General features: G+C 40.9%; 1 long non-coding RNA gene across 1 annotated transcript; it reads right to left on the bottom strand.

Moving 5' to 3' along the window:
- Window positions 1–21,165: 21,165 nt before the first annotated feature.
- Window positions 21,166–25,586, bottom strand: LOC109369731. Its single transcript, XR_002119155.2, has 3 exons — window positions 25,495–25,586; window positions 23,568–23,679; window positions 21,166–22,929 (listed from the first exon to the last, which is right to left on the bottom strand). It is a non-coding gene; the product is annotated as an uncharacterized LOC109369731 (long non-coding RNA).
- Window positions 25,587–26,213: the final 627 nt, after the last annotated feature.

Genomic DNA, 26,213 nt, shown 5'->3' with positions numbered 1-26,213 from the left:
ATCTATCTATCTATCTATCTATCTATCTATCTATCTATCTATCTATCTATCTATCTATCTATTGCCTTTTAACCAATGCAGGGAGGAAAATGGAGGAGCATGAAAACAAACAGAAAATTTCATCCCACCACCCTCCACCATCCTCTCCCGTCATCTGGACAAACAGACCCCTTCCTCACAGTGGCCCCTGTAGGCTTCCATCTGTGGCACAAACCTTATTCAGGTACTGTTGGGTCAATACAGGTCTTAGAACATAAATGAGAATGACTAATGTGACATTATACCCCCACTGAACTCTTTCCAGTGGCTGTTTGCAAGCAGCTGAAGTCAATCCATCAGCGGATGTAACAGCATTTGTTTCTGAAACATCTGGTCTATATCAATATGTAAATCAGTTCGGCACAGAAGGAAATACACAAAGAGATTTTAATCTAAATGCCTCATGTTTTTGTTGTTGTTGTTTCAAAGAATTGCATCCAGACACCGCACAGAGTTACTTTTCATTTTCTTTTTTATTTTGACATAATATTCATTATACATTCAAATGTCAGTTTGTGATGATTATTCCAAATAATATTCCTAGTAGTTGTTTTTTTTTTTCCTTTCTTCTTTCTTTTTTTTTCCTGGAATCAAAGTATTTTCTTACCAAAGGAATTAAGGCCTGTTGAATTCTAAATTAGACCTTAATTGTATCTCCTGTCAATCACTTTTAATCCAAGCAGCAGTTAGGGCAAGCAGACCTCACATGTTTTGGCAAGTCAATGGCAAAGTGACTTGGAAAACACCAAGGCAAGCTGATACTGTGACTAAATAGCCAGGAAGGGACTTGGTTCTCATTCTTTGAGGGAACTTTCTCCAAAATGTGCCAAACCTCATTTCCAGAAGATGATAAGTAGATTTCTGATGCAAAAATATTATGGCTTCCATTTTAAAATAGGGCTGAAAACTTCCTCCCTTGTCACGAATGTGGAGCCATCAGTGTTTCTGAAAAACAGATTACTTGCTTTGCAGCCTAAATGTGGATTTGGTGGCTCCTCTTTGAAATATTTTTTACATGGGGATTGAAAGGAAGGAATGAAGGCACCCAGATGTCCCTGTTCATTGCAGGGAAATAGGACTAGATGACCTTAAAAGGTCCCTTCCAACTCAAAAGATTCTATGATTCTATGTAAATGTATTAAGATATAAAAAAAAAAAAATAATGATTAAGACCTACATGTGGAGTGAATAGTATTTTACAGCACAGGGGTTTTAGGAGATTTTTATTTCATTTGAACTGTTTCTCCTTGTCTTGAAACCTCTATTCATTCTTTTCAGCCTGATAGAATTGAACTGAGCCAAAGGGTGGGAGCTGTAGAGTGTAATTCAAGAGAAATCATCAATACAAGGGGAAAAAAAAAAAAAGAGGTATTTTTTCTTTCTTTCTTTCTTTTTCTAGAAAAGCAGACTCTAGAAAATGAGTGCTTATAGGTAGATTGTTGTGTCGGTACAGGGCTCTGCAGAATCACTTAGAGTAGGGAGGGAGGAGGGAAGATGGGAGGAGGGAAGACGGCACCAATGCTTGGAAGGATCAAGTGACCTAGAAAAGATTTTTAGAATTCCTCCACTTCTCACCATCAGATAAAAGCACAGAGAAAAGCAAGTGACTCATCCTCTCTTGTTCCCTTCTAATAGTTTCCTAATGAAGTAATCGTCATCCTTCGGAAACACATAAAATAGAAGACAAGATAAGAAAATTTAAGGGGAGTGGGGGAAATCTAATTAGCTAATCACTTTTATTATTAATGTACCACCATACAAAAATCATGCTAAAATTTGTCCTTAATCTGTCTTTTCTGCGCACTTTGCTCATGCACAGAGTCACATATAAATACCCATTGATCAGTACTATTTCTTTTGCAGCCTGTCATTCACTGTAGAATGACCAAATCTGCCATGCAAAAGACCAGGTAAAGTTTAAAGCAGGAGATAATTATTTAATGTCTGTTTTTAATCCAAACTGGACGATCAGTCAAGATTCCAGGTACACAAATCTGAAATAGAAGTGGCAGATTTCATATCTTTGACTCAAGGCCATCATGGGTGCAGCAAAATGATACCAGGAGCATTCCTGGTATGAGATCTACAAAAAAAAAAAAAAACAATAAAATAAAATAAAAAATCATCTACATGCAGCTTGTAGAGAGAGGGGAAACTCAGCTTGTATGCAAGGAGCTGATGTCACTGATGCCTGCATCAGAACCCAGCACTGAACATGCCCAAAAAATCCAACCAGTGTGCCAAGATCTATTGCTCACAGCCAGGCATGCATCTGGCCCAAGCATTGGTCCTGCTGCTGATGCATCAGCAGTAACTGATTGAAGAAGTGTTGTGTTTTGACTTGCCAAGAATGCAGGTGCTGAAGATCTACAGGAAACATGCAAGCACTGGAAAATGGAAAATGTATCCACAGGGGATTGTTGTGCACACAGCCTGGTTAAAGCCATACAGCCCTGCTCATCATGGTGACCACTATATCAGAACGAAATCTTTGGCTACTTGTTCTGGCTTTTCTTTTGCAGCGGTGGAAATTAAGAGAAGAACAAATGAAGAAAAAGAGAGATTTTCACTGAAGCTGTAGAAGTTGTTTTCATCCATCCATCCATCCATCCATCCATCCATCCATCCATCCATCCATCATTAATCCAACAAAAAATACTATGTAACAAGTGAAATATTTATTCAACTAGAAAAACCACTGTCTTAGCAAATGAGGCCTTTAATTCTTTTTTATCTTTTTGAGCTGAGTGAGACAAAAACTTAATTAAAGATGAAAAGTAAACCAGCCTCTCAAATTCTCTAAAGCTTGAATGGTAACATGAGTACATCACGCTTAACATGGGAGTTTAAGCATGACAGCTACCCTGCCAAATTTTTATTAAGGCTTAATCTGCATCCAATTTTCTTCACAGGAGGAGCCCACTCCCTTCATGAGTCTACCAAGAAGAAAGCCTTTATTCTCCCTTTGCCATCATCCATGTACGTGGTCACATTCTCCTGGGGTAACTTATAGTGAAGCCTGCACTCTGCACTGAGTTGCAAACAAGAAGTGCTCTCCTATATTATTATCAGAGAGGAGCACGAAGCTCTGGTGGAGGTGTTTGGAGTTTGCACCACTTTCTGAACCATTCACCCTCCTCTCCCCTTTTTCCATCTTCTCTTTTCCATTCTCCGTTGAGTTATCTATACACTCAAGCTCCAGAAGAGCCTGGTGTTACCAAAATCAGAGCAGCAGGGTCCGATGGAGCAAGGAGATGAATGTTGTGTTTGTAAAGTTAGCAGAAGTTGATTTCTCAGAGTTCATGCCGATGTCACTGCATGTGCTGAACTCCTACACGTTTTGAAACTTGATCTTACACCTTTCCTTTTATGAAGATGAAATCCTTGGCAGATAATTATTTTGCTTTCTCACATCATATCAGACGGTTTAAGCACCAGTCTGCTTGTTAAGAGCCAGCTGTTGTGGAGTGAAAAAAGAAAGAGAAATCCCCCGCAAAATCCCGTACATTCAGCTATCCCACAGTGGCAATGTGCTGCTGCTGTCTGCCCTGCTTTCATTAGATTTTACTGATAAAGAGTGAATCTAGGCTTTTTAAAATACTGATCCCTGAGAAAATATTCAGGTAGGGGAAGGTAGATTGAAGCAAGAAGTGCTGGTGCACATAATGCTTTATTTCTCCTTGGAAAGATGAGCCTGGAGATGTTCAGCTCTGGGAATGTGCTGTCTGTGGGATTACTGTGTACAATGTTGTGTTGGTAGATTCAGAACTGCCAGTTCTTCCTGATTATCTTTTATGGTTTGTTCAGGTCCAAATGAGCCTGTGCTGGACATGATTTCCCACCTCCTCCTGCCATGGACTTAGCTTTCCCTCTCCTCCCAGAAGAGGAGAGCAATGAGACCCTCCCTTAGTGAAGCAGATCTGCTGAATTTGATTTTGGGGCCACTATCAGGGCTAAATGTGATGTCATATACTGTCTAACATTGGCAAGGTTTACTCTGTATTTCCTTTGCTATTTGATAAAAATGATTTTTTTTCACTTGCCAAGACTAGCAAAATGTCTGCTCTTCTCCATGACCAAAGGAAACAGTGTTTCTTCCACTATCAACAGAGGAATTTATTTATGTCTCACAATGGCTTTTCCACGTGCACATAGCACCTCAGAAAGCCAAATTTAAACCATTCTGAAGTGAATTTGGTGTCTCTGCCCTGAATGCTTATTTCCTTAGAAAAGCAACAGTGGGATGATTTTCCCCTAGAGCATCTCTTGAATTTGGCCCAGCAAATGCTGCTGAATGTTTTTTCCTTCCGTTTCTCCTTCTGCTACAATTGCCTGATTTCAGCTACTGTGAGCCTGACCCACATCCCGTAGCAGCCCGTGGAAAACCTCAGCAGGGCTGGGGCAAGCAATAGCCCAGTCTTAAGTTATGGAGCAGGGAAATGTGAGAGGACAGCTGGGCCATGTCTGGTACCAAGTCTCTTCATTTCTCATCTTTATTAGCTCATTAAGCACGTAACAAGAGGCTACTGCTGTCTGAGCACAGCAAGCCTCACACACATGTCGTTTTCTCCATAAAAACACGTTTGGACACTGTTAGTAAAACAAAAGTCCCTGATGAAAGTCATGTTCACCACCACGCACAATGTTCTTGTCAATGCAAGGAAAGCTTGGTTGCTGTGGACAACCTGTGACCATGCTGTTAGCTCCTTGCTTACTTCAAACAGCAGTCTGAGGCTATTTAATGTGTTTGAGCACCAAATATTCCACATACAAAGAGTCTTTGACATCATCAACCTTTCACATAGCAAAGAAATGGAAATTAATTCATTTTCCGTTTTGGCAAGCATACAGACAAATTCGTTTTCTTTTTCTTCAGAACTAATAATAACGTATCAGTTTCATGTCAAGGAACTCCTGATCTGGTGATCCTAGATTTGGGCAAAGTTGAAATTGCTTGTAATAGTAGTTTTGCTCCAGTTTCCAAGATCACTGTTTTTCTAGTAATAATTAATCTGTTTTAATATGGATGCTTAGAAGATTGCCTGAGTGTGGGGAGGAATGGACTAAGTATGGATTAAGTGGAGTTGACATACAAAAACGTACATCCAGGGCTATTGTTTTCTTTGCCTACTTATGCAGAGCAGCTGGAATTGTAGAAAACTCACTATAAATTTTGTCACTATGTTCAGAAAAAAGTGTAGGTAGATAAGAAAGCATTATCATTTTCTAACCTATTTTGCCTATATATGTGAATACATGTTTTGACTATCCATACATGTATATACAGGTATCTCACATACAGTAGGAAAAACTATTTATACTTCTCTTGCTTAAACAATAAACACAGGTTTTCTTCCTAAAGTATGATCCCTGCTATCCACAATAGGTTTCTTCTACAGCTGTTATTTTGCTGATTGGAGCCAGAATAGCACACAAATGCATACTCAGAAGCATACATACACCCACCCATTCACATATACATATCACTGGAAAACAGAAGCTCTGATTTTTCCAGGCACAGCTACACCCTTTTGAGAGTTGTTTACGGCTTTTGTCACAGTTATGAATACGTATAAGAGAAATACATTTCTGCATGCTGTTGGGGAGCCAAAATGAAGCACATTAACCCTGCTCCCAGCATGTGCCACTAAACATGTGAATGTTGAGCTGGAATTTCTGTGGTGTTTTTTTTTTTTTTTGCTTCAACTAGGGACAGAAATAACTCATTCAACTCCAAAGATTACTTAGATAATGTCATCATGTTGATTATCAACCCAGAATCATAACTGAGACACTAAAGGGAATTAATTACTGCTTATTCATAGTCCTGTATGTGTGTGCTTGAGATAGGAGTATAAAGAACTCAATTAAGGTTCTTAATACAGAAAATAATGGGAGTGTCTCTGACTACTTGCACACACTGCAGGTGGGATTTCAAGAAACTCTTGGTTTCTCACTGATGCTTGGACATTTCTTGAGACATTGAGCCATGAGCTTCAGGAAAGCAGAGCCAGATGGAGGCCACCCTACAGGTAAGACCATCACTACTTGTCCTAACAGCTAAAATGAAAAGGCTTAAAGCTGAAGGCTGACCACCAAACATCAAGGAAATAGACCCTTTGATTTCCAAGATATGGTCAGTATTTTCTTTTGCAAGAAGAAACGTGGATTTCTTCTAAAAATAAGTACAGAAGAGCTGGGAAGACTACACAGAACAATACTATTGTAGGTGGCAGGCTCATTATTTTCTTAACAGATGGATAAATCAAGGGCTCTCTTGTTATTTTATTTGTGCAGTGTACTTTAAAAATACTCACACGCCCACGTAGTGCTTCCTCATTGATAACACCAGCAGTGGGGGGGGAGACAGTGTCACCTTCCATAAACAGGTACTGTTGACATATGGCTTGTAAAATAGAACCATTTCAATGGGGTTCGGGTCAGCTCAGAGAGAAAGTGCAGATAACACCGCCTTATCTGACAGTATTAGCCAAAAAATATGCTGTGCATTTGAAGCCCTGTATTTGCCTGCTCCGCACATAATTCATTGACACGAGGCCAACACTAACAGAGGGTCTAATTGGCCGTACAGATCAGACGGCGATGTTCAGGAAGATGAAAATAATATTGGCCCAATGAGATGTGTTTTGTGTTTCAAAGCTTGTCGATTTTCTGCTCCGGCTTGGGCTGGTGTCACAACAGTTGACTGCAGCCAGCATTTAAATGAGATTTAATGGAGATGTTTGGGAACTGCACACCCACGGAACGTGGACAACAGTGCTGCAAATGCTCAGCAGAGCCTTTAAAAAAAAAAACAAACAATAACTTGTTGTTTTTTACTTAAAAAACAGCATGGACATTATATAATCCCCAAATTTTTATGAGGCCTTTCCCAGGGGTCTGGAGATGGTTTCATACGTAACAATCATGAGCTCGGTAAGAAGAGAATACAGAATGCTGAGAAACCCACCAAACGAGAGAGCAATTGTAAAAAAAATATTGCAGGAAGGGTTAAACCTTGGAAAAAGCAAAGGGAGAAGTGGTGGCATCGCAGGTTTCCAAACCACATTAAATACATCTTACTTCTCTAGCCCAAAACTCAGATGGGAGGGTTAATACTGTGATATTTCATCACGCCACGATCGTGCTTCCATTTCACATTCAGCAAATGCTGCCTCTAAAAATTGCATCCCGCATGTCTTGTTTTGGTTCCAACTTGCTGGCCAGTGTGGTTATTGTAGCCATCTGACTTGCTTTAAGTTTCCCCCCCTTCTCATCCTTTCCCTTCATGACTGATGTCTGAATCCCTCTGGAAATCACTCCGTATCCATCAGTGAGAGAATGGGTTTTCTGTCTGCCAATACAGCCCTTGGCAGACATCTGCATGTCTCATGTATTTACTAGGTGAAATATCTGGATTATTGTCAGAGCGTTCAACAGAGATATCCATTCATGTATCAGCATTAGCTATACTCAAAGATTAGTTAATGGGATAAATGTCTCATAAACAGGAGTGAGAACAGTCTCTATGAAAGCAAGTAGACTTTAAATCACAGACAGCTCTGCTAAAATGTGACACTGAACTGTGATTTTTTGTACCTGTGAGGCTTTTGTTTTGCATAGATTTGCATCCCTTACATTTCACCCTATAAAATTAGTCTTAACCACCAAAAATTGGCCCAACCCAGGCTCCAAGTGTGGTTGAACCACCCACTTCCATCCCTGAACTGATAAATTTGCCGAGGCTCTCTCAGAATTGGGCATCGTTCATTAAGAAGTCAATCCTGCTTAGCTTGAAGAATTCCATCTCACATAGAGGCATGAACTAAAAATGCTTTGCTGCAGACCTCCAAAGCTCAGCTATCCAGATAGAAGCTGCTTCCTCTTTGTTTGTAGTCTTCCTCTTTCCACCCTCCATTTATTATTTTTTAATCAGCAATCTTCATAAGTGAAATTCACTGCTTTAGGGTTGGTTTTTCTGAACCACACACATCTCTAGGAATCTTTCGCCAAGAAATGTCTGTAAAAGTATTTCTAGATGTTTGGAATTTCCCAGCAGTAGTGTGGAAGTTTGGTTTGTTTGAATCTCTCGCTCAGCAGGAGGAAAATTGAGCTCAACATGTTTATGAGTATAAAAGCCATCTGTTTGATAGGGAACCTGGAAGAAGACCGAAGGTCTGACTCGGAGATGATGAAGTGAAAAAGAAAGATTTCTGTTTCCCGTCTCTTAGAATTAATTATGCTGTTAATAATGTGTTAGAAGACATAGGGTTGCTTTAAGTTATTACTTAAGCCCAAATAAATAAATATGACTTCAACAGAAAGCTTTCCTGATGCAAAATCCACTGTAGCTTTATAAAAAGTTGGTCAAAAACCCAGAAATGTGTGTGTGCCAAGAAGCTTCTCCATAAATGTACTCCAGCAAGGCTTCTCTCTGTCCCCTTCTTTAAATCAAAACCTTTTTGTGGATAAAATATCAGGATTTCTTCTGGTACTTAGGTGCCTGATCATCATATGGCATCACCCATGACCTTCTATTTATTCTTTCTATTTATTCTCTTTCACATGTAGAGCTCTTTGATGTAATCTGGGCTTGGGTTTGATTTTTCGTTGTTGATGCTGCTTTGTGGTTTCCCTGGGATGTCTGCAGGTCAGCAGAGATGTGAAATGTCATTTATTGCTTTGGCAGGAGAGAAGGGGGAGAAGGAGAAATGGGAGATCCCTCCAATGATAGAATATTTCAGAAAAAAATCACAACCTGAAGCTGTGGGTGAAAGTTGGGCTCCCTCTGCTCGTTGTAAAGGGAACCAAAGGTGATGAGGCAATGGTTTTAACACTGGCTTCACTACTGGATTCTTATGTGTGGTGTGAATAGCCTTAACAGGTTGTTGAGTTAGTATTTAGATGTATGTGGTAAGGAACCATTTACTCGGTGATGATTCTTTTGTGGATTTATAGTAAACCAACTTAGATGCCACACCCAAGAGATAATGGCTTTAAGTTATATCTGGAAGATTCAGGTTGGATATTAGGAAGATATTCTCTGAAAGACTTGCTAGGCTCTGGAACCCTGGCTGCCCAGGGTGGTGGTGGTGGGGTCACTATCCCTGCAGGTGTTCAGGAACTGTGGAGATGTGGCACTGAGGGACATGGTCAGTGGGCATGGTGGGATGAGTTGGGTTGGGCTTGGGGATTGTAGAGGTCTTTTCCATCCTTAATGACTATGCAATTCTATCAACGTGTATCTATACCTTTGAAAACTATTAGCAAAGCACAGTCTGTGGAACGCACTAAATACCAACAACTGAAACAAATCTAATTAATATATCTCCGAAAGGCCACTAGCAGTCTCCTACATAGGGGATTTTCAGGAGAAAAACATCTCAGTGCCATCAAAAAGCACTGAAAATCTCCTGCCCTCTCCATTCTCCTCAGCCCGAGTCTCGCTCCGACTGCAGGATCACTCTTCTAAAATGCAATTTCTCATTGCACAAAGCTGAATAAATGCCATCGGTGAAGGTGGACGGTTCTGTTAGGCTCCAGTATACACTGGCTTTGTCCCTCATTGCGTTGGCGTGAGCTCTGAGGCAGGGCTTTGGAGGGCTGCCAGCGGGGCTGGATGCCACCAATATTTTCTTTAGTGCATTGTAAACCCCAGGTGAGTTTTGACACCATTAGTCCCCTTGGCGGCGGACACTCGCCGCATTATATATGAACTGTTTGGAGCATGTTGAGTGCGGAGACTCCTGTAATGTCCAGAAGTATTTGGGTGTACAAAGGAAAATACAGCTGAGCTAACAGAGCTTTAAAAGAAGCTGACTTGGGTGCTTGATAGGCTCTGCGTAAGGCTTGCTTGTCAACATTACCAGGTGAAATCTATGAAATCTATGCCTTCAACCTGAATATACAAGGAGAGCCAAAATAACACATTATGAGCGTTAATGCAGTTGAAAGTAAAACCGCATGTTTTCCAAAGGGTTTAAAAGCTCATTTGAAGTAGGGCAAAGGGTCAGAAAAGAAGGAGTCCCATTTATGTAGCTTTGGCAACAGTTTAAAAATGAAGAAGCCCCACTTAGACCATGTACATTTCATTATATCACTGCTGCCCTTGTCGCAGGGAGGAAAAACGGAGATGCTCGCCTTGGTTTGGACCCTGCGAACTCCGAGTGTTTCCCAACTTCTCCCAGAAAGAAAAATAAAATAGGAAAAGAAACGGTTCTTTGTTTGCAGCGAGTGGAAAGAGTGCAAACCCCGACTGATTTTTAATTTTTTTAAAGGGATTTTTTATGCTTAGGCAATAGGAAAAATCTGATCATGTTTTACAGCCTGGTGTTAACTGCTGGGCGACCTGGGGTTGGGTCCCCTTGGGGCGCCGTGGGGGGCTCAGCATCTCAGCAGGGCACAGGATGCGATATGTGGGGCAGTTCTGCTCATTGCTACCTCCTGTGCTTTGTCCTAGGCCGTGTGTCACTCCTTTCCGGGCTTTTGCTTTGTCCTTTGTCTTGAAGTAGTCTTGGCTTCCATATTTCCACTGATTGATGTCTCTTGTAGTTACTTGTAATCCAGTCCCAAGGCTGATTCTCTTTAGACTGTCCTGAATTCAAGGAAGTGAATGAAGGACAAGAAGGATGCTCTCTGTCTTATCCCACAGCTGCCAGATGGGACCAGAAAACCTGGAGCAACCGAGTTCAGGTCTGGAGAGGCTCCATGAGTCTGCAAAGATGTGTTGGAGAGAAGCTGTCAAGCTACCTGCCCCCTAGGACCACTGCAGCTTTCTTGCCAGCACACCTGGCTAGTAAAAACACAGCAAGAACACCAGCATTTTGCCCTGCGGGGATGGTTTTCCAGTAAGTTCAGCTTTTGGTGTGGATTTCTTGGTCCTATCTTAAAGGGTTCCAAAACAGCTGAGTGCCCGGGTCTGCTCGGAGGGAATCCTACTCATCTAACTGTCCTGTGCATGCAGCCTTGAGAACAAAGCTGGGAGTGTTGAATGTAAAATACTTGACTCAAGTTTATCTGCTGCTTCTCTAGGGATTTGAAGAAAGAAAACTTTTTCTGTTAAAAAGTAACATGTCCCAGGTCCACGGCCTTGAACAGAGAGCAAAGAGAACATTTTTGTCTGAGGTTTGAGTTAAATCACTGGCAGAACATCACTGCTTTTCCAGCACTTGAACTCAGATCCAACAAAAATCTATAAAAAGCTGTTAAGTTGGGATGAAGGAGAGCCACAGAGGTAATGAGTTTACTACAGTCCTGTAGGGTAAACACTGGACTACTGCAGTTTGAGGAGCATTATTGCCGTTCCCAGAGGGAATGTTGTCCCACGTGGACTGTGAGCCTCCTCCTGTTCTCACCAAAAACCCCAAAGTAGATCTAGAGGGCAAGTGAGACATTGATCTGAGTATCCCCATTACAGCATGGAAGGTCCTCTGGCTGGAAGAGTGGTTTGGGTAGTGGTTTAATGGAGATGAATGGCATGACAAGGTGAGAGAAGTGGGGTGACAGAGTATGGTGTGGAGGAGGATCAAAGCTCCAAGGGGAATATCTGCTGAGCACCAGGGGTGTAGGAGGTCTGTGTGTTTCATGTTCAACTTCTTTCATTTCCCTTCAAAATATGCAAAGGAAAGAAAGAAAGGGAGGTGAACCTGAATCACCTAAAACTGAACAACTTCAAGAGAGCCCAAAGCAGCTGGATCCGTGGGTAGTAATGCAGTGACTGCAGCTGCAAATCATCCCACAGTCTTGTCTGTGAACAAATGAAGAGGAGTCCAGGTGTGCATCATGACTCTCTGCAGATGCCACTTCCATAGGCATTGTGTCACGGTGCCTCTTTTTGGGGGCTGTGAGCAGCATAAGAAACTTCTGAGGCTGCAGAGGCTCCTGGTATAGGGCAAGTGGTGGGAGAATGTGCCCAGGGTGTGGAGGTATTGCTTGAACATCCAGCAAATCCTCAGATTCCTGATATAGGAGTTATGGAAACTTGTAGAAATCGGGATGATTTCTGCTATTCTTTCCCATTCATTCTACCCAATTGATTCTAATATGGGATTGATTTAAAATTTTGTTCCAATATAGGAAGGGCTTTGAATGTGAGTACCTTTTGAGGGCTGATGGCTGCAGAGAGAACAATCTGCAGGGTACATCTTGAAAAGCAGCCCAGAGAACTCCCTGGGGTATTCCAGCTTTATTTACCCAGAAAGAGGATAGTCTAAAAGAGAAACTTAATAGATGGAATCACAGAGTGGCTTAGATTGGAAGGGACCTTAAAGATCACCCAATTCCAACTCCTGTGCCCTGGGCCCACCCACCAGATCAGGTTGCCTAGGGTCCTATCCAAATGGCCGTGTGAAAAGCCCTCTAAGAGAGCAACATAAAGCTACAGCAGATGGTGGCAGCCCCAGAGCAATTCTGTCTCCCACACAGTTGAGTGCACTTCTTCCACAAGCCAGCAGCATTTTGCCTCTAGCGGCAGCAAACTCTTTTTCATGTCAGTGTTTCCCTCTTGCTTTTGAAATCAGAATGACTGGAGGGTCTTCACATGTGAGAGTCTAAATTAAATATTGACTGAGAGGTTTTACGTGAATTGGAGAGCTTAAAAAAATTAATCTGAATGGATTCCACAGGATGAGTTTAGGGCTCTAAAATAGGTCCAAATAGAATAAAGGATGTACGTGTTAGAGGTATATAAAAGGCTCAGATGGCAGATGAGTCTGCAAAAAATGCAGAGACTGAGAAGATGCAGAAATAATACTAGGGATATAGAGGCTGGAAGTAGAGATAATTTTCCTGTACTACAGTAAGGAAAGACAGTTTATCTAATATTCCCCAAATTACTCCTCTCCAAATATTTGTTGGTTGATTTGCTTTTCCTTTCCAAATCCTCAACAGCCTGATTTTATTTTCCTGGCTGCACAGAGAACCAGGAACACCAGCAACGTGGATTCCAATGTAAAATCCTACTCAGTGGTTCAAAACCTATACCTGGTGTTGAAGAGGTATAAGCATCAATTTTTATTAGAGCTTTATTTGCTACTGGTATTCAGTGAGGAGAATCTGCTACAAAGTAAAAACATATGTCTCATGAAAAACATTGATGTGCACAGATTATGCTGCACATCCCCTGGGTACCAAGTGGATGAAAAGAGTTAGAAAGTCATTAGCAAGGAGGGACGGAATAATTATAAGACAAAGTAGACAAATCCCAGCTGCATGTCTTTAGCTCATGTTTTGCTAATCTGAATTTCTAATACTCCTTCTGTAACACTGGTGATGGACTCCAAGTCAAAAGGAGGGAAAACGGAGGTGTAAAATCTTTCCAACTAATGTATTTATAGCTCATTTATGTGAGCATACTAGATAAAATCGTAGGTAAATATTCTCAGCAATTTATTATACCAAACTGATCTGTCTGGCCATGAGCACATTGGGTTGATACAGATGTGCACACCTCCACATTTTCACAATATTGGAAGTGGGGAAACAACATCTGAAATATCACAGCAGTAAAATTTGAGAGCAGCTGCAGTCTTTTCTTCTGATTGAAATGGAACTTAATTTTGGTACAAAATCTTGCAAAAATATAGAAGAGAAATTTTTACTATTTCTGGGCCCAGCCACAGAGAAAATCCGCAATGAACAGGATTTCATATGCTTTCGATTACCTTTTCCAACTCGATCTTCTCATTCAAAGTTCATTTTGAGGTTTAACTGGTTCTCCTTTCATCTCTGCTCTTTCGGTCCTCTCTCAAAATTTGGGTGGCTTTGGAAGGCATTTCCTGGGAGCCTTTGGTGCAGGGACACATCCTGGCAGGGCTGTAGCATGGTTGAGTAGAGATGAGTGGCTGTGTCTCACCTGAGACAAGGGCCCCATGCCCCAGAAAAGCCAGAGGTGTAGGAGCATGGGAAATAAATATTAACATAACCACGTATTAATATCAACTGAAGTTCTAACTCAAAATACCTTAAAAGTTCTTCTGTGCTTTTTGCTTTTGGTGGTGGTTTTCTCCCATTTTCCATCTTTCAGACAAACTCTGCTGACAGTCTCCTGAAGCAATTGATGTGGAAGGGAGAAATAGGAAGGGGGGAAGTTTCTTTGGAAGAAAAACTTTTCTTTCAAAATTGCAAAAGCGAATTTATGTAAGATTTCCACCTCCTTTTAGGTTAAAACCCCCTTTAAACCAAGGGGCTACAATGTCAGTACTGGTTCCAAATCCAAACCTCTGCAGGCAGGCCTAATTAAAAAAAAAATCACCAGGATTGCTGTCGGGGACCGTTCGAAAGTCCAAGGACAGAGCCTATCCCTTCATCAGAAAACAAAGAGAAATCCTGAATATGTATGAAGATGGTTAGGAGCTTTCAAAAGCTCCCACTTCTCTCCTTGGGAAAACCAAAGGTATCAGCTTTAAATCTCATTGGTGCGCTCATGAGACACAGGCACTCATTGTACGCAAGACCCACAGTATTAATCACCTCTAGATTTCCCTTTCCTCTTTCGAAAGAAGGGTATTTTCTTTTTTTTTTAATGTCAATAAATAGTGCTGCCTGAGATTAGACTGTCAGGGACAGAAAGCCAGGAAAAAAAGATGAAATACCCCAAAACTGGAGGACTCTGACCCGTTTCCAGAGTCGGTGCTCGGGAGGTGAAGGTAACTCTGTGGTTTTGACCCAAACGCTACAAGCGCTGCTTTATGGCGCGGCTGAAGAGAGTGATGGTCCCACTGGTCTGAATATGCAAACAGCTCCAGATTAAAAGAAGCCAGATCGCTTCCCAAACCAAATATTGAATTAGGTTTGGGATTTTTTTCCACCCCTTTTTTTCATCTCACATTTGTGCCGCTCCGGTCTCGGCTGTGTCACTGGCTTCTTTGTCCCCACGTCCTGCAAAAATGCTGAATATCTCATGACACTCAGATTTCTGGTCTGCTCTAACTGTAACGTTCATTCAGAATGCCAGCAGTAGGGAAGCTTCTGATCACAGAATGAGGGCTTAGGTATCTTTTTGACTTAACCTTCCAGCATTCTTTGTTGTGTGCCAGCTTGGGATGTTTTGGCTGAATGTCTCACTGACAATAAATTTTCTTACGTTGTCTTTTCTCTGCTTCTTTTCTCATCTGGCCGTAATCATGGATGCACTGCAAAGTGGTTTATCTACATACATATGTGATCCTGCCAGGGTTTTCATTAGAATATTGAACATTTTATGAATCTAGTCACACTCCCGCAATACTCAAGGCCATTATTTTTAGTTCCAACCAGAAGGAAAAACTGGGTGACTCAAGTTAAAAAAAAGAAGCATTGCCTCTGAACTTATCAAAAAGGACTGATCAGCTCAGAATTAGATTTCTGTATAAATGGGGAGGAAGAAGAGTTAATTTTTCTGATTATCAACATTTATCTTGAGAATTCAATAGCCCAACTGTTAAGCATGCTCAACCTGGAGCAATTTTCTTTCCACCTCCTCGTGTGTTTTTTTTTTAATGGGTAATTTTTTTTAAAGTAGAAACTGGCCCTGTGAATGACAGTAGCTTTGCAATGGGACATTTTCTTGCTACTGTATTTTAATATCCTTCTCAACAATGACATCTTCTACTCATTAAAGGTAGGTCAGTGAGTGAATCTAATAACATACTTGTGGAAACATAAGGAGCAGAAATATGCCCTTGGCTTTTCAGGAAACAGAGGTTTTTCAGAAATGCCAGAGAAATGAGATTTTATTTTTCCAAGGCATCAAATTTTTTAAGGAACCCAAAATGTGCGTAATCATATTATAGGTAATCAGGGTGCTATTCAGCTACTATATCAAACAGGCATGTCATTAGCGCGGCAGGCTAATTGCTTGAGCTTTCCTTGACCTGGGACTTCAACATTAAGGCTCTGGGTGGCCAAGCGATTTTCATAATTTTCTCTGTATTCCACAAGTCTAGAGGAAATCAAGGTCTGTGATTGCTTTGGTAATTTTCCTTTCAGAACAGATTGCTTGATTTGACATTTTAAGTACAGTATCTTGTAACTCGCAGGCAGGCAAATTTTCAAAGAAACTGCCGTGACTGCAGGCTCCTGTTTTCCTTGCTAAAACACTCTTCTGTGTCTTTGGAAGACCTCTCTTTGTGAGAACACAGCAGCAGACCATGAGAATTGAGTTGCCACTGAGATAAGGTCACGTTATGTAGAAATATGAGCTCCTTAACCTCTGATCTTTCCCCCATTTCCAATTTTGTAACCTTTTGCTGTGCGTAGTTCACAGTGAAGTCAAGAGAAATGTTGGATTCCTCTTGCTTTCCCCTTCAAGAACAGGATAAACTTTTTTCCACTTTTGTGTCTTGTTGGAAATCCATGCTATGCTGCATTATGTGTTCTCAAGGAAAAACTTTCCAACTTCTAGGACAAGGCAATGGAAGCCTGCTAAATTATCTTCAATCCCTAAAACAATATTAAATTAGTCACTTTTGGTTTTTTATTTAACCAGAAATCAATGTGAAATCCCAAGCTAACTGAAATAAGTGTAGGAGTTTACGATCTGTGCTGCATCTCTTGGTGAGAACTGATTTGAACCCACTACAGGATAGAGAGTTTCCACTTCCCATGAATGTCACACGGGGAGGACATGAGCCAGTGTCACTTAAACTCCCTGTAACGAGAGGAGAAAGGCAGGAAAATACCCCAGTTGGTTGATATTTGGAAAGTAATTTACAGGAACATTCCAGTAGGTATGTCGCTTACTCGTCTCCAAATTGCTTGCTATTTCTGAAACTCTGAGCTTCTCTTGAGTTTCCTTCTTATTCTCGTATCTGTGCTAGCAGGTGATTGACTTAAAAATGTGAAAGCAGGGTGTAGGAACTGAAAACATATCTAACAGATACTCAGCTTACCTTATGCACCTTGGCCAGCAAGTCACCTTCTTCACCATTCTCCTCCTTCAAGCTCTGCTCTTTTTTAGGGAAATGAAGAAGAAAGCTCCAGTTTGGATCCATGCTACAAAACCTGCAGCTGGAGTTAAATATGTATAATGTTTACAAATCAATTTTCACCTTCTTTCTGTTTGTTAGAGTTCACTACCAGAAGAATAATTTTTATAGCTGTTATTATCTCTCTTTACTTGGAACAAATAGATTGGAAACTTAACTATGCAGATGTGTTTTTTGAAGTGATGGCATAGGAGGAAAATTGCTTTCCTGAAACTTTGCATAAGTTGATGTTTGTGGAAAGATTGTTTAAGTGTTTAAAGCTGCATGACGAGGTCACACAGGTGCTCACTCTACTGAATTAAATCTGAAAATTTGTGTTATAACATTATTTCAAAAGAATATTTCACAATTCCTAATTGTGGTATAACAAATGCTCACTAATCGCTTTTTGAACTGGAAAAAAAAAACACAAAACTTTCCATGAACTTCTCCAACAATGCTTATCAAACACAGGATGTTTTTTATGGTTTTAATTTCATCAACATTTTGAAAATATCAGTTTAACTATTAACCACCTGTGTTGCTCCTTGCAGTATGAATTCTCTGTGTTGATTTGTGAGAAGACAAACTAAAAGTGATCCCTGGGCACCTTTTTTATATTGATCCAGTCTTTCTGAGTCAAGAGGTAATGGGTGCCAGTAAAGGCTTAGTTTGGGTATTAGGAAATATTTGTTCTCTGGAAGAGCAGTGATGCTGTGGCACAGCTGCCCAGGGAATGATGGAGTCACCGTCCATGGAGCTGTCCCAGTACTGTGGGGATGTGGCACTGAGGGATGTGGTCAGTGAGCATGGTGGGATGGGTTGGTATTGGTCCTGAGGATCCTGGAGGTCTTTTCAAACCTCAGTAATTCTACGATTCTGTGATCCTAGCTCTGCATTTGAAGTTTATAGTAGAGACTTGATTTCAGCTGCACTGTTGCCCATCTGTTGTCACTGCTGATCATCTTGGGTATTTCCCTGACATCCGTGTACTCAGCAGGAAGTCGATCCAGACCTGCGATTCCAAATGGACCTTTGAGGATGGGTATCACACTGCAGTTGGCTGTAGCATACATGCACAATCAGAGCAGATGATTGCTTGAACAGACCCAGCACAAATGGAGGCAACAGTCATAGGAGTTGACTTTTTTTCAGTTTTGCAGTGCTAGAAAGATGCAGAGAGATTACTACACTGCAGTATGCCCCGAAAATACACTTCAGATATTTAGTTCAATCAGTTCAAATGGGCCATGGCACTATTATTTGGTCTCCGTGTCTCAAACCTTATCCTACAAGAGGCTCAGGTTATGCAAAGAAGGTCTGAGAATGGTTTATCCTTTGCTCTAACAGGATAATCTTACAGCTCAAGAAACAGTGTCTCACAGTTCTGGATCCAGAGGTGCAAGAGGTCTCCAGCTCTCAACTGGAGCTCTTTTTATGCACAAAAATATAAAACCAAGCACGTGTATGCTGTGCCTTGGCAAGGGGAACACGCTCTTTTCTCCAGGCGACATGTGAGTCTGCTGCTCTTGCCACTATCTTAGACAGTCATCTTCTCTGTAGGAAGAATGGATTTAATTATATCACAGTTTCCAGTTTTATTAATGTTCAAACAATACGAGCATTAAAGTGAAATAATATGCCAAGTACTGTAGAGGCCACTGAAACGTTTCCTGTTATTGTGTTGTAATGGAGATTGCAGTAACGCAGAGCTGTTCCAAATGACCGCAGCAGAAAATGTCTCCAATGCTCTCCAAGATCCACAGCTCTGCAGAACTCTCAGGACTATCACTCATGACAATAGAATTTCTAGGAATTAACATCTGAGGTGGCAAAGAATTTGCCTAGGAGGGGTGGGTACAGCTCAGACACTTCCTTGTGTTCTGCAAGCCTTCCAAATGAGAAGCAGACCTCATCTAGCAGGGCTGGGAGCAGCTTGTGATAAAAGGCTACAACTTTCCCAGCCACGTAGAAATGGCTGAACTCGTGAGCAGAAATCATTGACAAATGTTGGGAGTGGAAAAGTCACTGCTGGTAGGAGACAACTCAGCTGGGTGGCACATAGCTTACAGGAATTGGCATTTGTACCCCCTTCCCTGAAGGGGATGTGCTCCTGACATCACAGTGCTGCTTGGAGGAGAATGACATGTAGCAGTGCCTGCAGTTCCTAGCAATGCTCTTCTTGGAAGAGGAAAGCAGCCATCCATACAGCATCCCTGTGGGTTTTTGTACCAGCTCGCTGGAATATTTATTTCATGTGAAGTGAACAAATTAAAGCATAGCTATTTGAAATCTGCTGGTGGTCAGCTTTGGGTTCCAAACCCTTCTGGAGGATTGTAACCAAGAGTGGAACGCTGCTGAGATCCTCACCTCCAAATCATCTCCAAAGTAGAAGTTGTGCTGAGAGCTGCAGATGAATTTCACTGGCTTCCATGGCGCAATTCCACAGCGATAGGGTTTCCTTCACTAAGATTTACCCAAATAAACACACACAGCTCCCACACAGAGAAATATATTTCTTTTAGCTCCATTCTTGTGCTGAACTTTGTTAGGGACATGGTTTAGTGGGCCATACTGGTAGTAGGTGGACAGTTGGGCTAGTTGATTTTAGAGGTCTTTTTTTTTTTCCCTCTGATTCTATGATTTTATGTTAACTTTCTCCTCTCTGACTTGTTTTTAATCATTCACCTTTACCACAATGAAAACGAATCATTCACTCATTTCAGCTCAATATATTACTCTGGAATGCATTCAGGGAGACATTCATGAAGAATGTTTCCTGCCTTAGATAGCAAGTGGTTTCTATGTGCCTGTTCTCATGATGCCTTTCCAAGGGATTTAAATTAGTAGAATGAACTGTGGGCCTGATCTACAAGATCACAATTGCTGTGTTCTCATTTATTTACATAGAGACTCTTTATAAATAATGACCCAGTGGTTGTTCTATCACCAATTGACTGGGCTACCCACAAAGCCTTCATTATTTTTTCTTTGGATCTGTTATCATTGCCTTAGCTGAGAGTGGCTGAGGATTCCTTAATCCATAATTTCACAGAGTGAAGCTCCCTCTGATGAATGGAAATATACAGAATCATCGAATTAAAGTTGGAAAAGACCACTGAGATCATTTAGCCCAACCAAAATTGAACTGATTAGAAAATGTAGATGGTTAATAAAAATATATGTATTTTTTTCAAGCAATTTCATTTCACAATAGTTAGTTCTTGACCAAGAAGCAGCTGCTCTCAGGGCTACACAGGTGAATTTGATATCAGAGGAAGAAAGAGCAAAGCAGGCTCAGGTAACTAGGTCTATTTACACAACGTTTTGCAGTAGGAAGGATAAAAAGCAGACTGGTGACATGGCAGGGTCTATGAACACTTTCAGGACATTAATAATTGACATTTCAACTCTCCTGGGATGTGATGTGACAGAACTTTTGTGCAACTGGGAAACTTAGTAACAGACTAAAAAAAATTCTCTAATGATTCACCTCATTGCCCCTCCATAGAAATGCTCTCATTTTGGCTTTTCTCCTCATACCAAAGTACCACATCTTGGGCTGCCTGTGACTGGCAAGGGGTGCATTAGGATTTTTGCAAGGTATGTATATTACAGGAATTAATTGCAAAATTTATGTGCTTACAGACAATTAAGGCCATACTTTTAGTCTTCAGCTGAAGATTTAAATTACATGCAAAGAATTTATCTCTCCAAGTCTACTTCCAGCTGGACACTCGATAGGATTATGTAGTCAGTTCTGCACTTCAGGACAGAAAGAATTGGAAGGAAAATCTGCTATAGAAAAAAAAAAGCAGAAAATTTGGAGATAAATTTGCACATGGGCAATGGAAATCACATTTAAGGAAAAGGGGGAAAATTCACGAGGGAGAGCCAGGCTGCATACAGTAGTCTCAGTGTTTGCACTGGTTAAACCCCTTTTATCTCACATTTATAAACACAGGCTCTCTATATGATATAAAACACATTTAGCTGTCATTGAAATGCTGTGATTTATGGAACAGGGCTGTCCCTAAGAGGGTAACAACACTTAGTGCTTATTTTGGCAGGTGCACTAATTCAAACTGCTGAACAGCTCAAAGAACAGCTAATGATAATGACAAAAGGTTAATGATTTTCTTTTCTTTTTCTTTTTTTTTTTTAATTGGAAATATTTGTTCAGTTTAGGCACTGCTTCATATGTGACCCCAGCTGCAGCCAAGCAGATGTCAGCTCACTTTGCACTTGGCAAACACAGCATTTGAAGAAAATATTTTAGCTTCTAACATGACTGAATAGCCATCAACATTGCTGGGCTAATAAAGAGACCTCTACAGACCTTTGTCTGTCCTTCATGTTTGCACATAACAGGAGATAAATAATGAACTATTCCCCTAGTAAATTGGAAATGACATGTCCAATAGGAAAATCAACATTAAATATAATAATTTCTCTATTTATCCACTCTGGGTTACATTTTGCAATTCCATCATGATTCTCTAATGCCCTTATTACCTGAGGCTGCTTCTGGCTTAACAGATTTGTAGAGTCATTTGTAACACCTTAAATGAGCCTACACTCCCCATCTCTCTGTTATTCTAGTACATATTTTATAAATATCTGTGGCTATCTTGAGCAGGATGGAAACTCATAAAGTCCCAAACATGTTTTAAGAGTACATTAAGATCCCCATTGATTTGAGCAGGATGCACCAAATTGGCTGTCCAAGCCCCAGGCAAATGCTGGCTGCAGAAAAGGCCCTTGGTGCCACCTGTCTGAGCCACTGCAGTAAAAGCTGAGGTTATTTTTAACAGGAATAGCAGCATCCTTCACACATAGCATATTTATTTATTTAGGAGCTCTGCACAGGGCTCAACTACTGCGCACAGCACTGGGAACAGAAGAGAATAGAATAGTCTTTAAAGCATTCTGAAATCATCAGTGGATAGATAGCTCAAAGTGCAGTGCTTTGTCACCATCTGCACGTGAGCAGTCAGAGATGTCCTGTACTCCATCTCAAGGCCAGCAATCTGCCACAGGACAGAAATCTCATGCACAAATGCAGGAAAAAAGTCCAACAAAAACAAGGCAGCAGTAAGATGCTGGCCAGCAGTGAAAAGTAGGTCATTTTGAACGCATCCAAAGCTGTATCTCCACAAGGAAATGGATAGAGGCCAGGAAGACATTTGTCAAGTTAATCATAGGAGATCAGGTACCTGTCCCCCTTCCCACACAGATTCCTCTGCAGCTATCCCCTCACTATCCCTTGGCACAAAGCAGGTTTGAGACAGGCTCATAATAAGTGTGATTTTTCCTAGATAGTCCAACATTAGTTTTATTTTGTAAACCACAGTGTTGCTCACAGCAAGGGCCATGTTCTCTTGGCTCAGCCAAGTTCTCCCTGATATGGGGAGAGGAGTTGGGGAAATGATTACATCTCTGTCTCTTATGGCTCTTAACATAGCCCAAAGCTACACAAAACCTCTCCAACAAGACCATATTCTATCCAAGGACCAGCAAACAGCTGGCTCTTCACATCATGAACACAACCTGTCCCAGACACTGATTAGGGCTGGAAGTTTGTACAAGTAACTTCAACTTCTTGGTATATCTCTTATACTAGGAGAATCCTCCACTGGAAAAATTGGGTTGGATTATCATTTTTTTATGCTCTTCAAATAGGTCTGTTTCTAGAGTGGTTGCATTAGGAAAAAGAAAAGTGAGCAATAAAACTCCAGGATTTGCCCATATTGGTGTAGATACTCCATCCCTGCAGACACCCAAGGTCAGTCTGGACAGTGCTCTGAGCACGTGATGGAGCTGTGGATGTTCCTGTTCATTGCCTTTGGATGGCCTTTAGGGGTTCCTTCCAACTCAAAAACCATTCTATGATTCTCATTCACTCAGTGGGTGCTTGATCAGAAAGCTCAAGTCCATTGGCTATTAACTAGGAAGAAAAAAGGGAAGGGTGAAAAGCAATAGGATCAGAGGCCACTGAATGTGAAAAAATGTATTTGTAATGCTAAAATTAACAGCAAAAGGAAGGCTTTAAAAGTAACATCACAGTACGTTTTGGTAAGTACAGTGTGTGCAAATTCAACGTAGATTTTTTCCCCACCACTGGTCAATATTTCCCTCCAACAAAAGTCCGGAGTTATTTTGGCTTTTGTTCAATTATTTTGAAGGCCTCCTCTCTGAGAAAGATGAGCGGATGATAAAATATGTGACAAGATGACTGAAGCATTGGATGAAATATATTGTGGGCACTAGGTGGAATAACCAATAGTGCTGGAGAGTGCAGATGCCTAGGAAAGAAGAAGGCAGGTTGGCCATTTTATTCAAGAGCAAAGAGTGGAATGGAAATCTGGAATGCTGTCAGTGAGGCTTGGTCCAGGAATCAAAATCCATAAAACACATTAGCTCTGGGTTGAGCGTAGAAAAGAGTCTAGCCCAGGTTAGCCAAATATCTGTGGCTTCGATAGAAGCCTTTAGGAAACTATGCAGCCACTAAACCATTTTAATTCAGCGTCCTCCAAACATAAAATGTTCTCTTAGCTGTTTAAGGCTAGTTTTCTACTGACCTACCTCACAGAGCCAGGAGCAGAACTCAAAGCAATGAAAACCATCATCTGCTTTTGTAGCCACCACGACCCCAGTGCCAGTTATGCACCAACCACATTTCTTCCGGCTCGTCTGCCTAGGTAAGAAAACCCACAACGCTGAGTTCACTCTACGTTAAAAATAAAAGGAAAAAGAATGGTTTGCAGAGAGCTTTTTGCATGGAAAAACCTGAGGTGAAATACTTGATGCCTCTTTGAAGGAAGATGCAATGCTAAGTCACTGTAACTAATAATCGTGTGATATTGAAAGAGTGCAGAATTTACTGGTGCAGTGGGATTACTTTTGTTAAAGCAATAATGCCTCATTTGTTCTTATGACAGAGCTTTACAACAGTTACACAGGCAAGTCTTTAACATCCATCAACATTACTGTCTGGATTGTATTATCTAGGAAATCCCAGAGTCACTAGCCTACAGGTTGAATTAGCTGCAAATTCATTTCACATTAGAATCTCTTTTGTAAATGCAGCAGTTACTCAGGCAATACCTTGGAGAAAGCAGAGGGATGTTATTGAATTTTGTGTTAATAATTCTTTGCCAGCCTTTTTATTTATTTATTTTTGTAACCACTGCTTCTTGAAAGACATTAGGCTGTCTTTAAAATAACAGCAACAAACACTTTTCTAAATAAATAAATAAATAAATAAAAAAGGGGAAAAAAATGCAGTTTATGGCATGTTTATCCCTTATTTCAGGTGACTGAAGAGTACATTTGTACAGGCTCAGATCCAATCACCCAAAAACTCTTTTTTTTTTTTATCATTGTGCTTCTTCAATGAGTTTCTCATGCTGGGTACTGCCTCTCTATGATCACAGCTTGGCTGGACCTCGCTTTGCAAAGCACCAAGCAATCCATCTCTTTCCTGCAAGTGCTATCCCAGTGAAGAAGCTTGCAGGCAGGAAAGAGTGCGTTCGACTCGAATGCCAGAGAACGTTTGAAGAAAATGAAGTTTGAACTCCAGACCACAAATATTCAAAACAGAATCCTGAATCTGAGGATTACAGTGTGCGAACCGCAGGGCAGAGCTGCCACCACATGACTGCTCAGATGTCACTTATAGGGCTTGGGTTTCGGGTGGTTACTGCTGGGCTCCTCCCAGGCAACCCTCAGCCTCAAGTATTTTTGGCAAATAATTCTGAAATAAAGGCTGTATCTGAAAATTCACTTGTTGCCCATGTGAATTGTTTGCGTAGCATCATGTTTTGAGGAGAATGAAATAATTCAAATTAGGGGAATCTCAGAGGTTCTTCTTAAAGGATGCCTTCTGCACAGAGAGCCAGAGTTTAGTTCAATGCCTCATTAAAGTCTGATGCTAAAGTCCAGGATATTGCCATTTTGTTTCCTTATGTTTTTAACCTGCTACATAAACATTTTTTTATGTAATCTATACTGTTGCTATCACAGAAAAAAATATAAAAAACTCCCCTCTGCCCTTCTATGAATCAGTTTAAAGCTTTAACAAGACAGCTTTATGTTCTGCTTGAAGAAGTACATATTATTGTGCAAGAAACGATGGAAGCATCTGTTTAACTTTAGGATGAAGCCCCAGCCTGTTTTCTCTTCAGGGCTGTAGACATCACAGGATATGTTGGGGAGAATGTGGGTCTCGTTGCCATTTTTCCTAACAAAAATCAATTGATTTTAGCAAAGCTCAGAGTTGATTTAATTGACAAGCAATCTGCTGGTTTTCTTCCCCATAGAGCAATTTGCCCTGATTTGTTAAGTGAGTGCTTCAAGTGAAGCTCCCTGTTTTCTAGAGACCACAAAGCCCCAATTCCTGCCCAAAACAGAGCCCCCTGTGACTGCCACCCCCCCTCCTGAGACACACACACTCGCAGACACAGAAATAATGGCTATTTTAGCCTGTCATTCTCTGCAGCCAAAACCTCACCTCTGTTCACCGGGGTCTTTACATAACCTGACCTCCAGAAGCCAATTACATCTGTTTTCTTTGTGCTCATGTGTTTCTAGTATTGACACCAACTTTGCTTTCAACAAAGGGTGGGTTCCCATGAACTCCGTCCTTTATTACCAGCTGGTTCTTATTAGAGATTAACCAATAAAAAATGAGTAATACAGTCAGCAGTGTGTTCCTACATGTAGCCCTTTTCCATGTGTTTCAATTTACCAATCAACCAATAAAGCCCTGCCCTCCAATGAACTGCATTCCATACCTCACATTTTTTGCTTATTTTGATAAATGTAGCTTTTCATAGATAAAAAGGGCAAGAATCTGGCTAACACTGTCTACTGTTAGCTGGAACATTGATGCTGGTTAGATGAATTAGAGAATGCTACTTGATCTTTTCTCTGACAGCTTATTATGCCTTAGTGCCTGGGCTTCTAAAATTTCTCCCACAAAGCTCCCTGTCACTGTGCTTAGTTAAAACTTGTCAAAAAATTAACGAACCCAATTTCAGGCTTGTTTTGCTTATTTCCTTCAGCATCGAGCAGGAGAGGGAAATTTTGAAAGGAGACACTTTGGTTCCTGTTGTTGCAGAGGTCTCTGCAAGTTAAAATTCCTCATCCAGCATTATGTGAGGTATTAAAGAGTTCAAACCTGAAAAGCACAGTTCATAAAATGGGTCATTTCTAGTCTAAACTGTTGGG

This window comes from Meleagris gallopavo, chromosome 13, assembly GCF_000146605.3.
Source record: "Meleagris gallopavo isolate NT-WF06-2002-E0010 breed Aviagen turkey brand Nicholas breeding stock chromosome 13, Turkey_5.1, whole genome shotgun sequence".
Classification (NCBI taxonomy): domain Eukaryota; kingdom Metazoa; phylum Chordata; class Aves; order Galliformes; family Phasianidae; genus Meleagris; species Meleagris gallopavo.
This window is presented reverse-complemented; position numbering and strand designations above follow the sequence as displayed.